At 49.8% G+C, this 17,461-nt stretch overlaps 1 protein-coding gene across 1 annotated transcript in view; it reads right to left on the bottom strand.

Moving 5' to 3' along the window:
• LOC120386640 (carboxyl-terminal PDZ ligand of neuronal nitric oxide synthase protein-like) overlaps positions 1–17,461 on the bottom strand; it is a 60,730-nt gene that overhangs the window by 20,320 nt on the left and 22,949 nt on the right. The gene's annotated exons all lie outside the window — the stretch shown is intronic.

The raw sequence follows: 17,461 nt of genomic DNA, 5'->3' as shown, positions 1-17,461 counted from the left end.
GATCCCCTTTATCACGCAGAGGCTGTCACTTGCCAGGCGAAGTCCCTTAACGAGTGTGAGGTGCTCAGATGGGGCCAGTGAAACACCTTCACTGGAGTGTGGACACCGTGCAGCGACATGTGCATGTGGTACCTAGGTTCACATATGGCTCCGAGCAGTGAGGTCTCTGAGCACCTACTGCAGAAAAGGAGCCTCCAAAACCCATTACACACCACATCAGCCTTGCAGCCACAAACATTAGGTGGCCTTCCTGTCTATCAGGGGTCCGTGCTGCTGATAAAATTCCAGCACTTTACACTGTTTATGGCAGGCAAACCCCGGATAAGCTGTACCCTTTTGATCTCTCTGAGACAAGCTGTTTAAAAATCTAGCTGTCGCGCCATAGCGTGCGAAGCAGGAGCTAAACGTACCAGACGGGCGTTTGTGTTTAAATGGAGGAGTGAACGTTAATGGTCACAGAGGTGAGGGACGAAAGCCCTGGCGTGAGTCGTAATTCTGGCAGCAAAGTCCTGTTCAGGCTTCCCTCACCGGACCCAGATTTGGCTCTCTGGCTGTGGATCTACCATGTGTTGCCTTGTGTGTTAGCTAGTACCAGTTTCCTCACACTGGCTGTGGCCATTCCTGCTCCCACCTGGCTCCGGCCTTCCCGCTGGATCACCTCTAACGGGCCAGTGCACAATGTACCTCTCGCACAGGGGAGGCGACAGGTCTCCAGCGACGGGCAAGATGCAGCAGAGCAGGCAAGCAGCATTAGCCTGGCTTCAAAGTAATTAAAACTCATTGGCCCTTGAAGTGCATCTCCTAGGAGTGAACCCAGGAGGCATTAGGCTGGCACTGCCATTTTGGGCCACTTTGCATTCGAAGTAGCTATGCCAGCTGGGCAAGAGAGATCAGCACTGCAAAGGGCACACCGAGGAGAGGTCACTACTATCCCATTAAAAAGCCACGCATCAGCTCTTGTCAATGCGTCTCTTTCAATCTCTGAGCACAAGTGGCAGATGGGATCCAATTGCAGAGTCATTTAATCACTTCCTTTCTAGTAAGAATCAATGGGGTTATATTTTAAACCCTTTATATTTTATCTGGAGGAAAAAGCAAATGCAAAAAAATCCCCAAACTGGACTCAAATGAGTACGTTTTATAACCTAGCAAAGTGGAAATGCTTAGTGTGTAAACTAACAGAGAAGAACGCAGGTGGTTCATTGGTTAGCCTTACATTGGCTTCTAAGAAAGGGGTCGATGTTCCTTGCATTTTTTTTATTTTATCAAATCAATTTCTGTTTCCTCCCCTACCCCCTAAATTTGCCAGTGGTACCGAGGACCAAATTCTATTCAGCAACAGTTTCTTTGCTGACTTCCAGATTTCAGTAGTTAGTCCTTTGATGATCGTGCAGGGTGGGGGTAGAAATACCTGTGGATATTAATGATTCTGAAGATGCCCCTAGATTTGGGAGATTCAAGGGGGAGACTGCACAGGCAAAGGTCTGTCTGATCTAAAGAACCTACATACAGTGCTTCAAAGAAGAGGCAATGCCTCTTTCCAGCCTGCTTTCTTGTAATTTAGCAGCTAAATTTTATTCTATTTAGAGACAGTCAAACCTGCCTGACCTGGAATACACTCTGTAACTGCTTTAAATCCCTGTGTGCAACTCCTTGCTTTGCATAAGGACCTGCACACTCTTGGTCTGTAATATTAACTTACCAAGAACTAAAAGCTGTATGAGCAAAAAATGTTAATGGAGCCATGTAATGCATATTTCATCTGCTAATTCCACTCAAGTAGATATAAATTACATATGCAGATACTGGCTTCCATCTGCTGATGAAAGAGACTGGTTAATGCACATTTGAAATCACTTGCAGTAGCCAGAGCTAGGAACAACTTGCATGTATGGAGAATTATTCGAGAAAGCAATTCTTAATGTGCCTTAATTACTCCAGGTATTGGGGCCTTTATTATGTAAATGAAAAACCATGGTAAAATGGAAAGATTTGTGGGTCTTTGAAATTGACTTGGGCTCTGCGAGATGCAGCCTCTCGGGTTAGTAAAGAGCAGCCAGAAGAGAACCCCCAGAGCCAGGAATGGCCAGGATCACTGACATAACACCTGAGATTTTGTCATCCTGTCACATCTGTTGCATTAAGAGAAAAATGTTTCTGAAGCAGAGATGCTTGGGCTCTTTGGAGCAGGAATACACAAGAGCCTGAAAATGCCTCTCCACAGAGACCAGATCATAGCACTTGTTCTGAGCCAGAAACTAGCATTTTCTGAATGATCGGTCAAAGGCACTGCAATCGTGACTGTCTCTCTCATTCACTCTCAGTTACAAGGACTGCAGCTAGCTATTGGACTGCAGTGGCTGTGCTCTGCACCTCAATTTGAGAGAATTGCAGCTCCCCTGTCTGACCAATTTCACAGCAAAAAATCCAAATGTTGTACAAACTCCATATTATCATTTACAGGGTGGTAACCCCAAAAGGCCCAATCAGGAATGCTGTGCTGGGCCCTGCTCCAGAGGTCAGGCAAGGGCCTTCCCCCAAAGAGTTTACAATCTTATCTCATATAATCACTTCCACTGTGTTGTAGCATCCTTTGAAAGGAGCACAGAACAGTTCAGGAAAGAAGTCTAGAAGAACCCTCTGTCCAGATAACACTGCAGAGGAGTCTACGGAGGCAGGCTGCAAGTACCCAGATGGTAATGGGGGGGGTGGGGAGGAAATGCCACAGGATTTTTAATATGACCAGGACCTCCATTTTAGGTGTCAGGTGAAAGAGAGTATTTCCAGCTGCGGTGTCCCACTGACACTAAAGAGGGAAATGGTTTGGATATAAGATTACAGCTGAGCAAAGTCCCCCCACCTCCCACCCCGTTGAATAACCAGGATTTTCCTGTGGGATTTCCTATCCCAACAGTAGCAGGACTGCTCTTATCTAGCTTCTAGAGATCAAGATCCCAACTGAGGCCGGTCTAGCTGCAGATTTAGCTTTTGAAGAACTGGGGTGCAGGGAGCTAGAATGTAAATTTAAAGTTAATACCGTGGCGTGTGTCCACTACTTCTCAGCCGTAAATGTGCTGTTTCTGGACCCTTATGTTCTAGAAAAATAAATAGCTCCACCTCCTTCCTCAAAACACACCTTACTAGAGATTGCAGGTGAAGTAACAAACTCAGGAAGTATATGGAACTCTGAGCAATTCTGCTCCACTGACAGAACGGGTAGTCACAGTATCCCACTTGCATGGCTTGTGGGACGTCTATTCCATGCCTCCGCTCCTCAACTGGATGCAGCAAGTAGCTTATCTATGCAACCTAATGAGGTACCTTTCCCTCCTGCAGCAACTGCAGGCTGGAGCTTCTGAAGCGGGAGAGTGGCTCTGTAAGCATTAATAATGCAGGGAGAGTGAATATTTTAAATGTATGGAACATTACTTGTTTCAAACCAAATTTGCCCCTCTCACACATGGAGGCCATGTTCGCGCTCTCTTTATTCATCTCAGTATTGCTATTAGAAACACTGACCTTTGAAACTGATGTGATTAGAAAATTAAACTCTAGTTTTTTATTTTTAAAGATCCCATGAGTTTCCCTCTCAGCCTCAGCGCATTACCAGTGCACCAGACCTGCCACGGGGTGGGTGGGTGCGGAGGGGTGGGGAAGGGCTTTGGCTCTTTCCCTTTCACAGCATATGACTGTCCCAGCCCCACGTACTGCGAGCAGCCGCCAGGGAGGTCAAACATTCGCAGGAAGTTGGCATGTTTGAGTGCAGCTGAGCACAGGCTGGGCCTGTATCCTGGTAACTGGGCAACATTTAAACAATACTACACAGATCGCTGCTGATTAGAGTGTCGGGCCTCCCGTCCAGTGGAAAAATGAGGATTTATGATCCTTGGAAACATAAAAGTGGCCACTGGAAAGCAGAAAACGAGCAGGGAATACACTGGACGAGGTTGGCAAAATATCCTGAATACGCTTTTTTTCTAATTTAAGTTGGTCCATTCCACCATCTGACTTATCACCGAGCCTGGAGTTCATTCCCCACCCAAAGCTTTCTGGCAGACCTACCCCTGCTTTGCCTGGATAACTGCCCCCCTGGCTGCCCTCTGTCCCCTCGCAGGCCTCTCAGAAGGCACCAGCCGGGCGTCAGGCCTTATGCCTTTACCGCGCTTGGGGTGGAATTTCGCAATCCTCCCGTTCTCACACCGGGCCCCAGGTATCCACAGTGCTTACCCTGCAGGGCTGACTGGGTTCGGACACCTAGGGTTCTCTGCGTCAGCCATCTATGACTAATGACAAATACCGTGATCAGCCAGCTTTCCCCAACCATGCATGTCTGTCTTCCCTGAAGGCCTACCAGCCTGTGAGGGCGATCTAATCAAGCCTAGCTTCTCCAGAGCACCCCAATGGGGCACTGGATCTCAGTCTCATTCCCCATGAGTACTCAACCTTTCTTCAGAGGGACCCCATAAATCCTGCCACAGTTCCTTTGTTCCTCCACGTTCCAGGCCTTTTCCTGTCCTGGCCAGAACTAGTTCTGTAAGCTGGCTGGAGAGGAGGTAAAACTATCAAAGCTAATAGTTCTGGCATTGTCCCTTAACAACTCCTCAGTGTTTGCTGAGAGGTGACTATCATGAACCATTCTTTTCCTGCCTGCCTGTTTTCCCAGCCAGCCCTCTGTTGAGTTAACCCCATCTAGCATAAACATCCCAATAAACAGACAACATACAGTATTAACAAATTATTACAAAGCACCTCCAAATCCTTAGGCCCCATATGGGGAGAACAAAGAGGAGCCTCTTGCCCCCTTAAGGAAGGTTTGTAATTCCTCTTCACTTCTTGCTAGTTCAGTGGAAGCAGCCGGTCTTACAAACAGCCTTTTGCTCTGTGCAGTCCGCTCCTGGAAATAAGTTGTGTGGGCAGGCGGCTCGGTTTCTGGGTCAGGCGTGGAATCCCCATGTGCCGTATCTCCAGCCCCTTTACCGGGGATTCCACTTCCAACCAAAATTCACAGCTAGGCTTGGACCCACTAAAAAGCCTCATGTTTATGCCCAGAACAAGCCCAGCATGGGCGGAAGCTTCACCCACCACAGCCCTGGTCTGCTGGGACTCGGTCTGGGGCCTTGGCGTCTCCAGCTTTCCCACTGCTGCTAGTATCAGGAGGGGCATTTTGACCTGTGTCACCTAGAGCTGGCCAGAGCCAGAACCCTGCCGATGCTAACACTAGGGGAGCAGCTGTAGTGTGTGTTAGAGCAATGGTGTGGAAGCCTGAGCGCAGACACTGCCTCAGGAGTGAGAGGGAATCTGGACTCCGAGCCCAGAAATTCTCTGGCCCATGTCACCCCCGGGTCTCAGAGCTCTTTAAATAGGCGGCTTCACAATGCTTCTGTGAGGTAGGCAGCGGTTTCCCCCTTTGAGAGATGGGGAAATAGAAGCATAGACAGATCCAGAGCTGGTAAGTGGAAGTAACAGCAAGACAGATAAACAGCTGGGAAGGGAACCCAGGAAACCTGAGTTCCAGTCCCTTGCTCGAGCCAGCAGCCAGCCCTCCACCCGTAGCCTCACTGCCAAGCCCGTCACCAAGGTGCTGAGCAGAGTCTCTTTGCAGATGTCTGCCCACAAGGAACTGGACTGCGAGCACCAGCTCTTTTCACATGGGTTATGAACTGATACACATGGGTATCTGAGCAGGTGAGAGAAGTGAGAGCCTTTGCAGCCCGTTACTCGCTCACAAGCCATCCAATCCTGCACAGCTTGTGTTTATTATGGCCAAAGGGATATCCCATTGCATGGAAACATAGGCGAGGAGGAGACTGGCTTGCAGCATGTATAATCACCTTGGAGCATTGGAGAGTTACATTAATGATTACTGGCCTGGAGTGTTTTGGTTCAAGCCAATACCCGCTGAACCCAAAGCTGCAAGCAACACTGCAGACTGGGCTTGCCTGATTCACTTTGAGGGGTCCAGCGTTGCAAAATCCTGGGATTAAGCCGGTAGAACATTTTGCCTTTCCTAAAGCCTCCAGCTTGGCATTCCCAGCAACATTTTGTTTCTAATTGATCTGACCCTCAGGTTTCCTTGGCCCTGAGCCCAGTGACCCTTAAATGAGCAGGTCATGTTCGCCAGGCATAGGCGGTTCATGTGCTCAGCTTGTAAATGCAGCTCTGAGACCAGCTACTTGAAAGTTGCCTGTAAAAGGAAGCAACAGCTCAGTACAAGCTCCTCTTAATTCAGCCTTTTGCCATACTTCAGATCCTCGCAGAGTCACAGGGATTTTCTGTCTCCCTTAGGGGCATTTTGCAGGGGACAGGAAAGCTTCTGCCAGCAGCTATAGTAGGTACGTTGGGCACATTTGGGGTGAAATCCACCCTGGCCGCTTCCTGTTAATTCATATTTTGGCCTCAGAGACAAATCAGCCTCCTGATGGGCTGCACATGTGCTGCTGTTGTGTGAAGCCAGAATACAGCTCCCAGAGTTTTGCAAAATTCTCCTGCATTGCAGAACAGACTGACCCCCACTCTCGCTATACAATTCTGGAAGCCACAACTAAGCACAGTTTGTGGACAACAGGAGATCAAATTGTGGACCAGGGCTTTCCAGAATACACACCCTCCTTTCACCAGCTTTGCTGCTGAAACTGCACTGCCAGCTGGTTTCAGCCCAAATATCGAAAGGAACCTCCAAAATCCATTCCAGAAAACATCGTCCCGTGTTACTGCCAAAGCCTTCCCATTGGCTAGTGCCTAAGTGAGGCTTTAGGTCTGAAAACAGATCCCACAGGAACACTGCGCTGCAACCACCTTCCCTGCAGGAAAGGGGCCTGCTCTGCACAGCTCAGCAGAATCCCTCCAAGATCCTAAGCATCTCCTGTTTTCTCACACACACCACCTCAGAATCTAAAAGCAACCGGAAAGTGACTGAGCGAGCCAAATACTTCCTGCTGAAACAGAGGTTTTCCGTCATTTGCAAACACGGATCCTCGCAGCACTTCTTTGAGACAGGGAAACATTACCCCATTTTACGGTTTTGGAAACCACAACACAGTGGCTTGCCAAGGGCCCACTTAGCAAGTCATGACAGAACTGGGACTAGGAGTTGGGAGTTCCTGGCTCCTGCTCATGTGTTTAGGATCACACTGCTCTCTTGTAAAGCGTGTGCAAACTTGCTATTCCCCAGAAGAGTCCCATCCTCCAATGTCTGTCATTTAATTACATTAACGATTCCCGGTGATGTCCAATGCCCAGCCCCCTGGGGTAATCAGGGCTGCATGGCATGGCATCTCAATTGATGTGTGCCCTACCTAAGAGCCCATGCGAAGCCTCAGACCAATTTGGAGAGAGGCTCAGCTGCTCCTTACAGGGAGGGAGGGAGGAAAAGCCAGTGGGTCAGATATTTGAGATTAAATTAAAAGCAGGAGAAATGTAAGTGAGCATCCCCCTAGATCCACTCCCCTGGGGTGGAGTTCAGGCTGTTAGTAAAGGTTTACCTGATGCTCCTGGGAGAGGGGGGGTTGGGGATTGTCAATCATTTACATTTCATGGCAAGGGAAAACTGATAGAGGATTTTTAAAAAGGGGGCTGAAGAAACGAGATAGCCAGGCCAGATGAACTGCGACAGCCTGTGCTTGAGTTCAGTCTTTAAGCATCTGAAAGCAACAATTATTTCTCCTTTAAAGAACTTTCTTCCCCCTCCCTCGACAGTCTCCTGGAAAAGGCAAACACTGTAGGCAAACAGGAGGAGGTCCTGCCCTGGACTGAGGGGGTTAATAGCGAGGCGCACGGTGATGAGCTCTCTGGTTGCAGCAGGGTGGTGGGGGTCAGTCTGACCTAGGGGGTCAGGAAAGAGAACTATTTCCAGGCACACGAGAACCTCCTTTCTTCTCTGTAACGAGGCCGAGGGGACCTGCCTGTCTGGGCTATGAAGAGCATTCGGATGGGCACACAGTGCTAACTCTAGGGTGACCAGATGTCCCAATTTTATAGGGACAGTCCCGATTTTTGGGTCTTTTTCTTATATAGGCGCCTATTATCCCCCACCCCCTGTCCCGATTTTTCACATTTGCTGTCTGGTCACCCTAGCAAACTCTTTCTTTTGATCTGGTGCTCTGTCTTTAGTAGATTTGGTGTTAAGAAAACTCCTGCCCTCTGGGTGTTTCACGCAGATGGCCTCCACTGCCGCCAACCCCGTCCACCTGGAAGGGGGGATAACGAAGGCAAAAGGTGTGGCTGGAGCCCAAACGCTTGCTCCGTGTCGGTCCAAAGGACATGGGAAGTGGGTGCTCCCAGTGCAGGGAGCGGCCAAGGGCACACAAGGGGGTGGGGGCGACAGCTCTGATTGGAGGTTTCCAGTCCTAACACATGTGCTGTTCGGGAACAAAACCCCTTCACCCGCGTTAGAAAGGGACGGGATAAAAGCAGCCTTTTCCTGGCTGCCTCGTTGCCAAAGAGATTCAGCAGCTCTCTTCCCCAGCGACCCAAGTGGCCGCACAGCCCAGTGCAAGGTGACATCATCTGCCCTTTGGGGCTTCTCCAACAAAGGCACCATTATGTGACTGTCACTCCAGGAACCCCCTGGCCTGCCCAGGTTTAACAGGGAGCTTTCCCACACCCAGTTGCTCTGTTGCTGGGGTGGGCCAGGCCCAATTCACCAGGGCAGCCCAGCGCCATTCACTCACTGAAAGGGAACAAGGGCACCTTTCCTGGCTGCCTTTCCTCTCGCTGGGGACAGCCAGGCCGAAGGCAGGGGGTGAAAGCCAATGAGCCCGTCACCTCTAGAGCCCCAGGTCAATCCAGCCCAGGGCCCGAAAGTTACCTTCCAGTGGCCGGTGAATGAATCTGGGCTATGTCTAGTTCTCAGTGGACACGTGCCTATCCCAGAACCACCCCTTTCCTGGCTTCCCAGCTGAGATGGCCACGGTGTGACGGGCTCATAGAGACTCAACTACCCTCTGCCCACAAAAGAGCACCCTGACCCAGTCAGGAGGGAGGCCTGTGGTGGGGAAGCTGCCCTCCTGCGCTCAGCGCTGTGCCTGCTCAGGGGATGAAGAGAGGCCTTCGTGCTCCAGGGCCGTCCGCATGGGACCTTTCGCCAGGATAGGGCTGGCGACGAGAGACGAGTATTGGGGGGAGAGTGCAGGGAGCTTGGTGAGGCTGCTACAACGTCGATACTCACCCTACCCCGTGCATGCACGTTGGGTGGGTTGGAGAGCAGGGCTGCAAAGGCGGCATTAGCTGGCATCTCATAGATTGTCCTGTGGTGCCTGAGCAGCATGTGGATCACTTGGCCTCTTCTGCATCAAAGCAGAACAGGCTAGTTCTCGGCCAAACATGTGAACTCAGCAGCTTCTCCTGTGTGCAGCCATCTCTACGTTCCAGACAGGCGGAGAGCGCTGAAGGACTGGAGTTTGGAAACACCACTTTGCTCTCGCTCTACTGGAATTAGACTTTCAGTCTCTTGCCCTGTGCCCCATCGGTCAAACACCAGACCTGGCTGGCTGTCATTACGGTCTGAGTACCAAGCTGTTCCAGATTTATATACTGCACCCGCTTTTCCCGTGGATTCACAAGGCCTGCTGTTTTCAGCGAGTGGAGACCCATGCGGTCTGTGTGGACTCATGCCCCAGGAGAGCTGTTCAGAGGCTGCACGGTGGACGGGGACAGCCAGGAGCATTCATTAGTACTTGTACTGAGGTTGTGGCTCGAGGCCCCAGTCAGGGATCCGGGCCCCACTCTAGTGCACACACATAAGTGGAGACCGTCCCTGTCTCAAAGAGCTGATACCCTCTAAAGACACGGCAAGAGATGCTAATCTGAGGAGAAGCAGATCAGGTTCACCTGACCCAGCCCCTTGAACGGATGCTGCCATTTGTAGGCTGGGATGCCAGCCTGTCCCGGTGTTTCTCTGTGAACAGCGGTGTCCAGGCAGGGAGGACGGCTCATCCCTGTGCCGCTTTCTGGACACGGGGCACTTCACGCTCTCACTACCCTTTCGGCCTGCGGTGTCTCCTTTGGCACCACGCATTGCACAAATGGCAAGATGTCGGGTTTGACGCTCTTGCAACTTTAACCCTAAATGTTCAAACAACAAAAGCCTAAACGATACAAATACGCCCGATTCCCCTCCCACAGGATGGGACGGCTCCATGGCAAAGCTCAGGCAACCGGGCCACGCTCAGCACTGGCACACGTGGGAGGAGGATGGGCTTGTGGTTAGGGCACTGTGTTATGAGTCGGGGGCTCTAGCCTCCCTGGGTGTCCTTGGGCAAGTCCCCGGATCTCTCTGGGGCTCAGTTCCCCATCTGAAGAGTGAGGATAACCCTCGGTCTTGTCTGTTCACAGCGTTAGCTCTTTGGGCCCAGACCGTCCTACGCTGTGTGTTTGTACAGTGCTGCCGGCCCCGGGTTCCTGTTACTCCTTCCAACGCTCTCTCTGTCCAGTCAGTTCCTCTGCCCTCTCACATTGTGCCCTACAAGCCCAGCCACAGGGCGTCACACTGGGCAAGATGTGTGAGCCTCAGGGAGGCTCCTGGCTGAATTCCTCACTGGCCAGTACAATGGCTATGCTTGGCAGCTACTTCCTCTGGCAGCAGAGAGGATCTGTGGCTTGCACAGGGGAAAGGGAGGTGGGAGGGAAGGACACAGTGGTGATTAATGGGACTGTGTCATCCCTAGCCCTGAGGGAGACAGAGTTTATTGCTTGTACATGGTAGGACTTGTTTGGAAAGACAGAATATAAATTAAGAGATGTTTTTAATTCTTCTCTGGCTCTTCACGGGAACGTTCATGTCACTGATCCTGCAGAGAGGCGTGTCATTATTTAGACTTTAAGCAGTTGGTATTAATGTGGGAGTGGGCAGAGCCCTGCCATGTCTGCTCCTATCTGGATGCTTTCAGGGAGTGCGAGAGCAGCAGCATATGAGTGGAGGGTGGCTGAGGCCGAGCTCATTACGCTCGGGGGTATTTAATGAGCACACTGACCCAGACACAGTGAGAATTCCTGGTTCTGAGGGAGGGCGGGCGCTGGGATTTCAGGACACTAAATAATGCAGCACTTCCCTGTACATTTATGTAATGGTGCTATTTTAGGCCATATATTCAAAATGAGAACTCACAACTTTTATTCCTCTGGCAAACCAGAGCAGCCAGAGAGGAAGCTCTGAGCTTGTGCTCTCCAGGCAGGACTGAGTGTGACAGGTCAGAGGTACGCAGAGTCACCGGGCTACACGGCAGACTCCATCCGACCCAGGTGCCAGGAGGCCAATGTGTCTGTTGTTGCAAAAGGCGCGAGATGGAGAGTGACACTAAAGAATGTGCAAGCCTGAGGGGCCGTGGCCTTTCTGATCAGATCAGGAGCTTAGCTGCCGTGGGACTACACCCTGCTTTCACAGGGAAACACATTGCATCATCTAAGAGTTCTTTCCCAGATCTAACTTCTAGGATGCTTGGAGGTCCCTATGTAACCGGGAGGTCAGGGGACCTGGGGCCAGCCAGCCCTGTGGTTATGCAGAGCCCCTTTCAGAACAGGCCTGTTAGAGGTGCTCATCAGATCCAGCTGGGAAGGGTTCAGGTGATTGCCTAATGAGCCCTGATTCCTATTCAAGGCTGAAAGAGCTCAGCTGATGTGGAGAGATACAGGGAGCAGGTGGCGTCTCTCAGACAAGTGGCTGGTACAGTGGGAACGGAAGACCCTGGGCAGGGGGAATGACTGGGCTTGTGTGTGGAATGGCTTCATTGTGAACAAAGAAAGCTGAAGCCCTAAGATAAAAGGGCCTGACTCTGGCTGTGGTGTCCCTCCTTCATGGGCTGAGGGCCCAGGCTGCCAGCACCACCCCCACACCGCTGCAACCTCCTCCTTGCAGCATGTGAATTCAGTGTGTTGGAGAAGGTCTGTGCTGAGTATTTCCAATCCCAGATCCACTAGGAGCAAAGCTATTTACCCAAAGAAAAAGCAGAGCCTGGCTTGTTTGCAAGGCTCAGCTCACGCTGGAGATGCTCCTACCACCCTAAGAACAACCCCACTTCTTTTTGAAGCTCTTCAGGGCAAGGGCATGGCATGGCTCTTTATTTGCTCTGAAGTGCCTTGTGCAGGCTGGGTGCTAGATGAAGTCATGCAGGCATGGACATCTCACGGTTTTCATCTGTAGTTGGGATGAATTTCTGCATTAGCAGTCGGCAGGTCTGTGGCTTCTCTCTGCTTTGCTATGCTTGTGGGAAGAGAATCCTGTCTCTGAAGATGATGTGACCCTTGATGCTTTCACCAGAGAGTGGAATATGAAAGACGTTTTGGGGCAATACCGCATAAGGAGCCTAAGTCCTTCTTTCACAGGTGCCTGTTCCTGAGCTGTAAGTTCTACTATGATCTCATCCTAGGACCAGTTTATCACAGACATCACCCACCCCCACCAGAAATCCCATTGCAATGACAGTAGAGAGCAGAGGAGGCAAGACGTGAAATATGACAGCATGGAGCTTGCCAGGTTTTAGGCCTGTAGGGGCCATGTTCCCATGTGGACTCAGGAACCCTGAGAGCGCACGACAGAACAATCTCCAGAAACAAATGCTGTCGGCCCAGGGACTCCAGCAGCATGTCTGTCACTGCTCTGCCAGCATGCTGTGCGTACGGAACAAGAACCCTTAGCCAGCAGCACACAGACAGGAGAGACCCTCTGCAAGAGAGAGAAGCACCTCTTTCTCGGCATACATGATACACTGCCAAAGGGCTGGAAGGGCAAAATGTTTACGGATAGAAACACTCGCCCATCCTAACAGAGGGCAATGCCATATGGCCTTGATTCGGGTCTCATGCTGGTGTAAGCAAAATCCGATTCAGGCCTGTGTTTACAAACTGCTAAAGTCTGCAAGTCTGCACTCCTGACTCCCCCATCCCCATTTTGCAGACTTCAGACTTTCTGAGAAGTATCTGCACTTTGAGATACGCTCATCCTATGTTTCTAGGCTTTTGTTCAGCCCCTCCTACCTCCCATATTAAGTTCCATTCAGCTACCGCCTCCCCACGTCCCTTCCCCCCAGAGCAGTATTTGTTACTTGCATCTACAAGTGGGGAGAAGTGGAGGAACAAAGTACCGCAGCCATCGGAAGCGCTGGTTGGGCGGGACGGATAACCAGCCTGCGTTACATTCTGGAAAGAGCTGTGTTTGGCTAGAGTGGTTTAACACAATTAATCTGACATTAATTAGCTCCCGGGAGGAGAAGATATAAGCCCCAGGGGGCTTCCCACTCCCAGAACAGTGGAAGTTGCACATTTCTTCCCCGTATGGAAGGGGAAGTGGCGAGGCAAGGAAGTTGGCACAAGGGGGTGAGATACGACACGGCCCAGCTAACTCAAGGAGTTTCCCTCTACAAGCCGGTCTGGGCTCAGTCTCCGTGGGGGGTGCCATGGCAAGAAGGTCAGTGCCCTCCTCTCCCACTCTCAAGCTCTTTTCTCTAAGGAAACAATTGATTTCAATAAATGAAATCTGAAGGCAGGAGCCCTAGAGGAGGGAGGAGCCAGGGCTTGGCTAGCTGCCAGACGCATCGAGCTGAGCTCCCAGGAGCTGAGCAGTGTAGCGACGTTTAGGCACGAAAATAGTTAGACAGAAAAAGCAACGGTCAGAAACAAGAAAACAAGGTCACTCAAGTTCCCCAAGCGGCAGAGCTTCAGCCTGCAAACTGCCAAGCGTCCACACCCAGCGCTCCAACTGCGAGCAAAACACATTACTCAGCCTGCGATGCAGAATGCAATGAAGACTAACTAGGCCACCGGGGGAGGTTTGAAGCCAGGCGAAGGCATCTGTCTCTCTGCCTCCAAGCAGAGGGTTGGTGGAGATAACTCGGAGGAGAGCAGGTTAGCACTGAAGAGCCTGACTCCATCTACAGTCATAACCCAGCATTCAACTGACAGATACAATCAGCAAGTCACCAGAGGCGCTGAGGCACTTGACACATGACAATGTTCACACTGAGCTTCATGCCCCTTTGGCTCTGTGCTTCATTCTCTGATTTCATGGCAGAGTGCCCCTTGCTATCTCCAACCCTGGGTACAGCTGAACTGTTCAATTCCTAAGCCAGCAGCCTTCACAAACAAACCCAACACCCACCTGGCCTCAGTCAGATCAGGGCTGGTGCACCTTGACACAGAACCATTTCATTTATTCCCAGGCAAGAGAACCATCTTCAGCTGCTTTTAACACTGTCAAGCTGTATCCGTTACGTAAGAGTATTTCCACTGGAGAGAACACTTACCACAACCTTAGAAGGCCTGGAAAGTCAAACTTAGCCATGGCCCCCAGCATTGCAAAGGATGGAGATGCTCATGGGTGTGCACATCTTTCGATATTGATGGTGCAACAGATCGGATTGGGCCACTGGCTCTCAGCACTGCCAGATGGAGTTCGGCAGCTTTACCGGAGTCCCTGGAATGCCCGCATTACAATGCCCTTCCTTTAGCAAATAGCTGGCTCCCTTTGCCCCGGACTGCTGCTAGCTGCCAGCTCCTCAAGCAGAGCTCCTCAAGCACCCAGCAACTCCCATTGACATTAGTAGGAGGTAAGCACCTAGTGGGATTTTCAAACCTGCCTGTCTGAATCTTTAGGCACCTAAATACCTTGAAAAATCTGGCCCAGAGTTCCTACTATCATTTCTTACAGGGAGACAAAGCTGAAGATGCTAATGGCCTGTGACGGCAGCACGTCCAGTTACCCACGAATACTTAACTTTACAGGGTGCTTCCCTGCCACAAGACTGTGGTGCCTCACAACCGGGCTGCAGGGACTAGCCTGAGACTGGTGCTGCCAGGCGGAGGCAGCAACATGAAGTGAAGGGCGTGCCCAGTGCCCCTTAGCTGTGGTGAGGTGTTCCCAACCTCAGAGCAAAAGTCCCCAGCTACCCAACACCCCCTCCTCCACTACAGAGCTTCTTCCACTGAGCATGCAGAGGGTACAATTTAGCCCTACAAATCTCACCGCTCTCTCACCCCATGACAAAAAAAAAAGACACGTTTATTTTTAGAAGGTTTCTCCTGAAGCCAAGAGCTACAATACAACAAAGCCATAGCTGGCTTGGCTGGCAGCTCTGGAAGCCCAGCAACAGAGTTCAGCTTGGTCCCCTGGCTGCATTTTATACCCAGCCCTGCAGACAGGGCACGATACAGAGATCCCCTAGGATTATGGCACAGTTTGCAATGTGGGTCAGCCCAGTTCTCTACGCGGCTGGTAGTTAGTCACCAACGGTGATGGAATGAGAAAAGCGGGGAGGGGAAGTGACTCAGGTGTTCTGAAAACAGCCAAGCAGTTGCCAATTAGTCCAAAGAGCCCAGCTGGCCTAAGGAAAGTCTATTTAGAGTGTCTAATAATCATAGCAGAAGAGGAAGAAAACTAATTTAAAGCCTTTTAAGACTCGCTGCTCCCCTGCCAAAGCATTCCCCTTCTCCAGGGATCCATTAAGAATTTTTATTGTGTAGATTTATCACAGAGTTATTTGGTCAAAACATGAAGTAGCTTGTCAGATGATTATGTTAAGCAGCATGGATTCCATTTGCCTTCAGGCCTCATTTAGTACCGAGCGAAAGCCGAGTGAAGAATGGAAGTGTGGAACAAAGCCTTTGTTGGCGAGTCACATATTTTGTTAACCACCAGACGGTTTTGTGGCCCCAGAGAACCCCCCAGAACTAACAGGGCCCTGTAAAGTATAAGAGACTCGGGTGCCATGGTGCCAGGTGAGGTATAGGAGCCTAAACAGAAACCAGCACAACCTCTGGGACAGGGACTGGCTTTGCACAGCACCTAGCACAGCGGGGTTGTGAGCCACGACTGGGGCTCAAAGGTACCACGGACATACAGAGTACAACAGTAACTAATCCGTAAAGGTCCCCATCCCCACAGCATCAGGACTAGCACTTCCCATGTGTAGGGAGAAGAGCCAATGTGACTTTAACAGACAGCAAGGGAGGGGGTATCTAGGCAGTAGTTTGCACTAAGACTAATAGCTGATTTAGAGAAGCAAGAATTTCATGTTGAGTGCAGGAAAAAAAACCACAATGAAAATTCCCCCTTCATTTCTATAAACCTCACCATAGAGGCAGGCTTAAGTTTGTGTGTTTTTTTATGGACCATTCTATTTTGTTCCCGTCTCTGGATTGTGTCAAGTTGCTGTGGTGATAACATGCCTTGGGGCAACAATTCTTACAGAAGAAACCAGCTAGTAAGCTCAGATCTGGTCTACAAGCAAGGGCCACACCGCTTCACAGAAATACAGCCGAGGCATTCGCTAAACAACCAGTCAGACCTGCTTAACATGGACAGTCTCCCAGTGCAATTGTCACTTGGATTAAGGTACCTTCTCATTAATGAGTTAATCGAATGCGCTTGCTCCCTCTCTGGTTGCCATCTCAATTACACTTTTTCAGATACCCAGATAGAAAAAGATCTAAGGCAGGGCTGATTGTTCTACACAGTAATGTAATTTGAAGGCTGTGATAGTTCATCTCTATACGTCTCTACTACCCAGTAATATAATTTGTTGAAAAAGCCACTTTATTTCAAACCAGCTAAAAGTCCTTGTAGAGATCTTATCCAGCAATATTTTACTGAATGAATCCAAGTGCTAGTACATGGTGTAATAAAATGATTGTACTGTTAAAACCACTTTGCTTTAGAATAAAAAGGCACCCTGCCTTGTAGCACTGCCAGTTAAAGAGCTCTTTCTTACTCGGTTTGGTATTAACAGTTCAATTTAACTTTTATCTGTTTAACTGCTCCATTTATTAGCCTCTAAACCAGTGGTTCTTAACCTTGACTGCAGTCTGCACCCCTTTGGTTCTCAAAATATGTTCTCGCACCCCTTAAACCTAGATATTTTCTGTTTGTATATTACAGTAATCCTTAAAAAATGTATGTTAATAAATACATAGGTTTGATGAAACAAAGTAGCTGTACTTACGTGCCTGTGCTTAATTTGTGTTTTCAATTATTTACCTTCTAAAAAAAATCTGGCATGTCTGACACCCCCAGAAAGGGCATCTTGCACCCCCAGGGGCTGTGTGCACCCCAGGTTAAGAACCACTGCTCTAAACTAACCCCAGTCTAGCATGACTCCCATGCAAAACTATGTTAACATATCTATTTCCATCCCCCACATTTGAGAAGCCAACCAGTTTTCAGCAATCCAAGGAAGGCATTAAAAGGTCACTTGTTTAGCGATTACACATTTCATTTACTGATGCCTCCATCCATCTGTTATCAATCATACTTAGCATCCTCTTTGAACATGATCTAAAAATTAAGGCATCCAAAAATCACTAGTCACTTTTGAAAAATTAGGCCACAGAATGTGGCTACAGCAAAGGGTCCAAGTTCTTTTCTGTTACAGTGGCAAAAGATCAGAAGTAAACCGGTGTACCTAAGAGCAGAATTAGGCTCAATGATTTCAAAATTACAAGCCTAAGTGTTTAAAAAGAATGTCAGTTACTATTC

This window comes from Mauremys reevesii, linkage group 19, assembly GCF_016161935.1.
Source record: "Mauremys reevesii isolate NIE-2019 linkage group 19, ASM1616193v1, whole genome shotgun sequence".
Classification (NCBI taxonomy): Eukaryota; Metazoa; Chordata; order Testudines; family Geoemydidae; genus Mauremys; species Mauremys reevesii.
The sequence above is the reverse complement of the archived record's forward strand: the minus strand, read 5'-3'. Positions and strand labels throughout refer to the sequence as shown.